This window comes from Excalfactoria chinensis, chromosome Z (assembly GCF_039878825.1).
Source record: "Excalfactoria chinensis isolate bCotChi1 chromosome Z, bCotChi1.hap2, whole genome shotgun sequence".
NCBI classification, from domain to species: Eukaryota; Metazoa; Chordata; class Aves; order Galliformes; family Phasianidae; genus Excalfactoria; species Excalfactoria chinensis.
The window spans coordinates 18,701,034-18,708,290 of NC_092857.1; positions in this window are offsets into that span (position 1 = coordinate 18,701,034).

Below are 7,257 nucleotides of genomic sequence, written 5' to 3' on the forward strand. Positions count from 1 at the left end.
TGTATTGATCAGCAAAGTGCAGGAAAGGTGGGAGCCAAAGGAGTGGAGCAGCATCTTCCCCGGCCAATACTTCCTGGCCCTGCATGCAGCTGCTGAGAGAATTGGAGAGTTTCTGCCAGTTTCAGAAGGCTTTGTGGCAGGAGCTACAAAAACACCCCTCAACATCAGATTCTAATTGTCCCGGGCTATTTAGGCAAATGCACAGCTGAAAGTAGGGAAAAAAAAAAAAAAAAAAAAAAAAAAAAGGAAAATGTTTCTCTTCCTCCCTATCTCCCTACTGTTTCTCTTCCCACTCACTGATTTCTGAACTTCAGATATTTTTCTTTCATCTTGCATTATGAATTAAGACTGACAGTGCCACGTAATAATAGGAAGAAAGTAAATTAAAAGATCACCTTCACATCAAAACCCACTGATAAAATAGCACTCAAAAACCAGCTTTTTTCCATGTCTATGGGTTAACACACCATGAAAAGGCAGGTATTAGCTGGTGATAAATGTGTATAAACAAGTAAATGCATGTGATTGTGCAGAAGTTGAATCGCACCTGATGGTACTGCTCACCACTAACAATGGAAGAAAGGCTGAAAATTCTTCTGGTAACCTCTTATTTAAACAAAAGCTATCACTGAAAGCTGTCCAGCTCTGGTTTAAATGTGTGCTCTTTGTGTTTTTTTCATTTTATACTTTCTCTAACAATAACCAGCACACAGAATCTTAGGACAGGCAAGTTGTTTTCTAAATAACTCCTGCTTCACTAAAATAAATCCAAAACATTCCCTGTGAAGAGAACTAGGCTTGATGCCCTGAATTAGCGTTGTAGTAAGTAGAGTTGGCTTTTAATGTATTCTACACTTTTTTTTTTTTTTTTTTTTTTTTTTCTCTCACAGTTTCTTTTTTGCCCTGTGCTGAGTGCAAGGGACTTGATCCACTTTGTTATGTGCTCAAACACCTCATCACATATGTGCATGCCAAGCACCTTATCAAGGCTGGCAAATATCCCGTTGAAAAGAAATGGTTTTATCAGCTGTTGCATAAAGCTGAAGGGCACGGTCTGCACAACAGGCTGGTATAATCTCAGATAAATGCAATTTGTACTCGCTTCTTTAACCCTGTGAAATATTGCTTCGAAACATGTTTCATGTTGTTTATTCATAAAGTGATTGACGTAACACGAGGGATGTAAACCTGCGGTCACCTTTCTGCTCTCAGAATTGTCAAAGTGAGGGCTGGCTGGTGGGCAAAAACAAATCCTGAGTGCAAGAGTGTGCAAACCACAGGCTCTGCCAACCTCACTGATACTGCATCTTTTCTTCTACCAAAGCAATCACTCCATTATGCGTGGTCTTGCCAATGTCATGGAAGTCTCCTTGCTGAAAATACTGAAAGGCCTGCCACAAAAGATGTGTGAGACTCAGGTACACCTTTCCTTTAATTCAGTAGCTTTAGTGTTTGTGAATCCAAGCAAACAATGTAGACGGAGAAGTGAAAAAGGGTAAAAAGGCTTCCTTGGTAGGAAACAAAGGAGTGATAACTCAGAGTGAGCATGGGTGACATGACCTGTACCTGTGGAGGACAGGACTGCTCTACCACCTTCAGTCTTTCATCAATGGATGGCAGACCTCTTCAATAGGAGATGGTCAAAGTTCAGTTCTAGCATTCCTTATGTGCACCTGAATAGAGTGGTAATTCACTTGGGTCTGTTCCTACCTCTGTTATGTACTCTCTTATTTATTGCAGAAGCTGTGTAATTGGTTCCCACATAAACAATAATGACAGACAGGAGAGTGCTTATTTTTAAAGTTATAAAATAATGAGATGAATAAAAAACAGTGATTAGAATGCATAAGCAATTGCTTCTTCCATCTCCAGATGAGATCTGTCTGATTGCATGGGCACTTATCACTAGCTAAAATAAGACATGCTCTCAGGTTATGGCACTCATTTTGGAAAGTAAATGGATCTAGTAAATGTGTATGTTTGGTGGCCCTGCTAGGCAGGGGGGTTGGAACTACATGATCCTTGAGGTCCCTTCCAACCCGGGTCATTCTGTGATTCTGTGATTCTGTGTGACTAGATGACTTTGCATCTCAACGTCTCATAATTCCACGCTAGTCATATAATTTTGATATTTTAATTTTTATTTTGCTCAAAGGCATCCCATGGCACCTTGTGAAAGCCCCTTGTAAACTTCTGCAAAAATCTCTCCTTTCCTGTCTTCAGGTCTCCCTCACCTCCTCTTTTCTTCAATATCTACAGAAAGCCTATCAATGATCAGGATGCTCATTTGCTTTAAGTGTTCCTACTCTGCTGAAAACCAACACTGGACAAAGATGATGGCAGAGTTCAGTCTTAGACTGTAGGAAAAGCATCTGAAATCCAGATAGGCAAAACTGACCTACTGATATTCTTAATTCCAGCTTCCACCAAAATAAGGCTTAAATAAGTGAATAACATGGTTTTCTCATTCATGTGAAATAACTATTTCAGTTCATATACGATTTAATATAAAAATCAAAACTCTGCAGCAATGTCTGGACAATGTTGAAATTAAATATATCATAATATCAGAATAATAATAATAAGAAATCCTAATTTTCTTAAATTTTTCTTCTTTTTTTTTTTTCTTCCAGAACTCCTTTTGCTATAAAAGTAAAATTTTAATCCAGAACAATTTTAAAAAATCCAATAATTAAAAAAAAAAAAAAAAAGAAATTAAAAAAAAAAGGTAAGGTGGTTAGAGCTCCTGCAATAATCTTTACATTAATGTTAACCAAACACTGACAATATTTGGAGGAAATTCCTGTGATAAGTACAGGGCAGTGGTTTGGCAGGTGAAACTGTGTTGCTATCTGGACTGTAATGGGGGCAGCCTGTACCACTGATGTATTATTTTTACATGCTAAGGGCATGTCTACAGGGCACATCCACTCTGAATATATTTATTTCAGGACCCACAAAGCTCATTCATTGTGTTCACAAATAGCACTGTGTGGAGGTATCAGTAATTAAGTGTATGCATTCAGAAAATAGACCTAGTGTATCATTTTCCAGATCACGTAGGTCACCTGGGAGTCATTGCTGCAGACGAACAGATAAAGATCTGAGCTCAGTAATAGCAACAGTCATCAGCACTGCCAGGGTATAAGGATCCATCACAAACAAACTGAAGAACAGCATCCGAGAGAGCTCAGTACAATCACAGAATCACAGAATGGCTGAATTTGACAGGTATCCCAAGGTCCATCTGGCCCAAAGCCTGCAATAGTAAAAAGCCCCCAGGGCAGGGTGTCCAGGCCCAGCTCCAGGGAACTTTTGAAGATCTTTAAGGAGGAGACCTGACAGCCTGTGACAGTGCTCCATTACCTGCACAGACAGAAGTGCTCCTGGTGCTCAGAAGGAACCTCCCGTGTTCTAGTTTGTGCCCATTGCCTCTTGTCTTGGTGCTGGGTATCACCGACAGAGCACAATTTTGACCTCTTGCAACCCATGCACTGCCTTCAGGTATTTGTGGATCTGGTGAGATGTCCCTGAGCCCTCTCTTCTCCAGGATGAACAGTTCCATCTCTCTCAGCCTCTCCTCGTAAGAGGAAGGATCCTCCTCCAGGCCCTTCATTATTTGTGCCCATTGCTGAACTCTTTCCAGTACATGAGGTCCCACTCATACTGGGGGCCTCGGAAGTGAACGCAGTGCTTCAGCTGTGGCCTCACCAGTGTTGAACAAAGGGGAGGGCTCACCTCCCTTAACCTGATGGATATACTTCACCTTATGCAGACAAGAATATACCGTTAGTGTTCTTACTGGCCAGGGCCCATTGCTGACTCATACAGTTTAAGTGTATGCTTTAACTTTCAGGGCTGTGCCCACGTGTCATTCCACAGAGCAGTAAAAGTTAGGGACAACTTCAGACAAAGGAAAAATTTACAAGGCTGAAAAAGATCTAGTGCTGTGAGATACAGTAAGAGTGGTAAGGCACTGGAACAGGTTTCCCAGTAATGTGTTTGATGCTCCATCCCTGGAGACTTTCAAGGTGAGGATGAAGCAAAATAATGATAAAAATAAAACAAGCGATGCAAAATGCCATTACTCACTACCTGCTGATTGATGCTCAGCCAGTTGCCCCAGCCAGCTCCCTCAGATCTTTTTCACATGACACTGTATGATATGGAATCTCCCTTTGGATCCCTGGCTCTGTCCCCTCCCACCTCCTTGTGCTCCCTCAGCCCCCTCATTGGCAGGATTGTATGAGAAGTTGAAAAACTGAAATGTCCTTGGCTCCGTGCAGCACTGCTCAGCAACAACTAAAACACCAATGTGTTATCAGCATTGTTTTCCTCCTAAAGCCAAAGCATACCATCACAGCAAACACTATGAAGAAAATTAGCTCTGTCTGAGATGAAAGCAGGACACTATCAAATAACAAATGGCCCAGAAAAAGCATGGGAAAAATTAATAAAAACATTATTAAGCAGAAACTGTCACATCACAGATGAAATAACTGCTTTGTCACAAGGCACATAACCCACTGTATAGAACTCAGTGCTACCATTAGGACCAGAGCCAGCTGCAGCAGAGTTCAAAACAGAATTAGGAGCATCAGTGGGCTGTAGGAGTGTGTCATGGTAAAATGGATCTAAGTAGTTTTCAGCAGAGCTCTATCATTGTATAGGGTTTTGGATTATGGCATGTAGCAGTCTTACATAATGAGGATCAGACACAAAAAAATAGTCTTTGTACTTTATGGAACTTTAGAAGTTGTAGAGAAAAAATACTTCATACAAAATACTATACTCTATGTATAATTGCTAAATCCATTTAAGGAATACCCTTGGGACAATGATAACATCTTAAGAATTCTGCAAACAGACTTTTAAATTATATTAAACTCTAATCAAAAATTACTTAAAAAAAAAAAAAAAAAAAAAAAAAAAAAAGAAGAAGAAGATCTACAAGTATTCAAGTATTTTTTGTATATATGTGAATAAAGACTGCTGGTTTCTCTTTAAAACCAGGCCACAGACATAGAGAATAACCCCATCTGCATGTCTCACATCACAACAGGCAAAGACAAAACAGAGCTCCCAAAACAATGGATGGGGCTTTGCTGATGGCACCATCCCACAGCAGCAGATCAGTGCTACATCCCAGTGTGGCCACAGCAACTGGGCTTGGCTGGCGTGGGCCTCTCTGCATGGCTATGGTGCAGGATGTGGCACCCCAGCTCCAGCCTGGGCCTGGCAGTGTGCTGTCTTGCTAGCTTGGATCCCCACTGCAAAATCTCATCCTGAGGCTTTTTGGAGTGATTTTTAGGCGGCCCTCATGGTCTTACCACTGCTAAGCATGTCCAATTGCATTTTTATTTTTAATAAGGTTTTTTAGAAATCCTTTGTATGACTTGAAATGGCCACCAAAGCCACAGTGGTTTGTGTAACTGAGCCAACTAACTCAGGGCCAAGTGAAGGGAGATGTGGTGAAGTACTGCCCTTGGGCAGCAGGAGGCTCTTGCCTGGTGGGGTGACATTGATTCCAGATGCAACACTGGGGCAGCTCCATTGGTTTCTGAAAAAGCACTTCTGCCTCATTAGCATCTTTTTAGCTATCTGCAAAGTGTTCCCATGTTTGTTTAAGTGAAATGAGCTGATCTGCAAACAGATATATGTGCCTTGTGCAAACTTAAACTCTGCTTGGAGGGCTAAGGACATCCCAAGATGTCCTTTACTGCTTGCTGACAGCATATTTGCCTCGTGGCTTAGAAAAACTATACAACTTCTGCTTATATATGTATGTATAAAATAATAATAACAAAAAACCTTTCTAAATTTCTTCTGCACTTTTGCATGCTGAGGTTTTTCTGAGCATTCAGTAGATACATGTGATTTAAATGAAGCTGCCTATTTTTAACACAATATGAAATCTATCTGAATATAAATGCATTCCATGTGGCACCTTTTTTATCTTGAAAATATTGTAATGATTAGTGGGGAGCCACAATAGAAACTGTCTTGATTCTATGCCGCTATCTTCCCAGTCCTTGGTACCACATGAAACAGAGTGGGTCACATCTGTGGCATTATGCAGGATTTTGTTTGATGTACAGTACTGCATCATACACATATTCAAAACTGCAATAACGGTAAAGCATGAAACAGCTTACTCCTGAAAACATTCATAGAAGGATGTAGATGCAGCCTCCCCTGCTCCTGAGCCAACACATACATCTGGATCAACGGCCAGGACTGGCAGGCTTCTGCTGGAAGGAAGCCACCACCAGGGCCTGCCCTGCCACCGTTTGCACAGAGAGCTGATAGTGCTGCAGGAGCTATCAGAAGACACACGTGATAAATCACCGGCAACCTTTTGCTATGTGCGGTTTCCATAACATTTTCTCTCCATCATCACCTTCTATTACAACCAATTCTATTTTATTTATTTATTTAGTTTTTGCAGAGCAGAACAATCGCAAGGAAAATGTCTTGCTGCAGTCTGGGCCTTTTCCTTTGTTCTGCTGCCCTTGGAATCAATTTCTTTATTCTCAACCTGACCTTGGTATCCATTTTCCTCCACGGTGAACTCAGCTGTAAAAACCTGAACTTCTTCAGACCATCCCCCAGGCACTGGTACCAGAGTCATTTGCACAGGGAAACTGGAGGCTGAAAGCTCTTGCAAAGAAGAGTTGGATAAGCAGAGCCAAACGCAGTCAATCTAATGTGAGCCTCATTTACACAAAATACCATTAGCCCAATCCTGTTTACTCAGAGTACAGCAGGGGCAGCTTAGCTTTTGTATCTGAATGGAGTGTTTTAGATCATACCATGTATCTTCAGACACATGAGAATTATTTCCATAATATATAAGGAAAATATACTGGTTTTAATCCACCACCGTTGTGTTCACAGAGTGAAAGGATTGGATTTCTTCTTTCACATTCTTACATTGCTGCCTGCATTAATATTAGGCTGGGATTGAAGTGAAAATGAAGTGCCAATTTCAGCATACAAGCTAAGGAAGAATAGAACTGAAACAAATACTGAACAAATAGAACTGAAACTATCTTACCAGTCAAAGAGTTAAAACACAATTCAAATGAGTGATTTGCCTTGCAGGAGCTCTCACACACATACCACATGCTCCCAAGGCCTGCTACAACGCTGTGCCCTGGGCACCAGGACTTGGCAGAGCCGGGTGAGGAGGGGTGAGGACTGGGGGAAGCTGCAGAATGTCTATGGGGCAAGGACCAGGAGTGCAGTAAGGTGTCT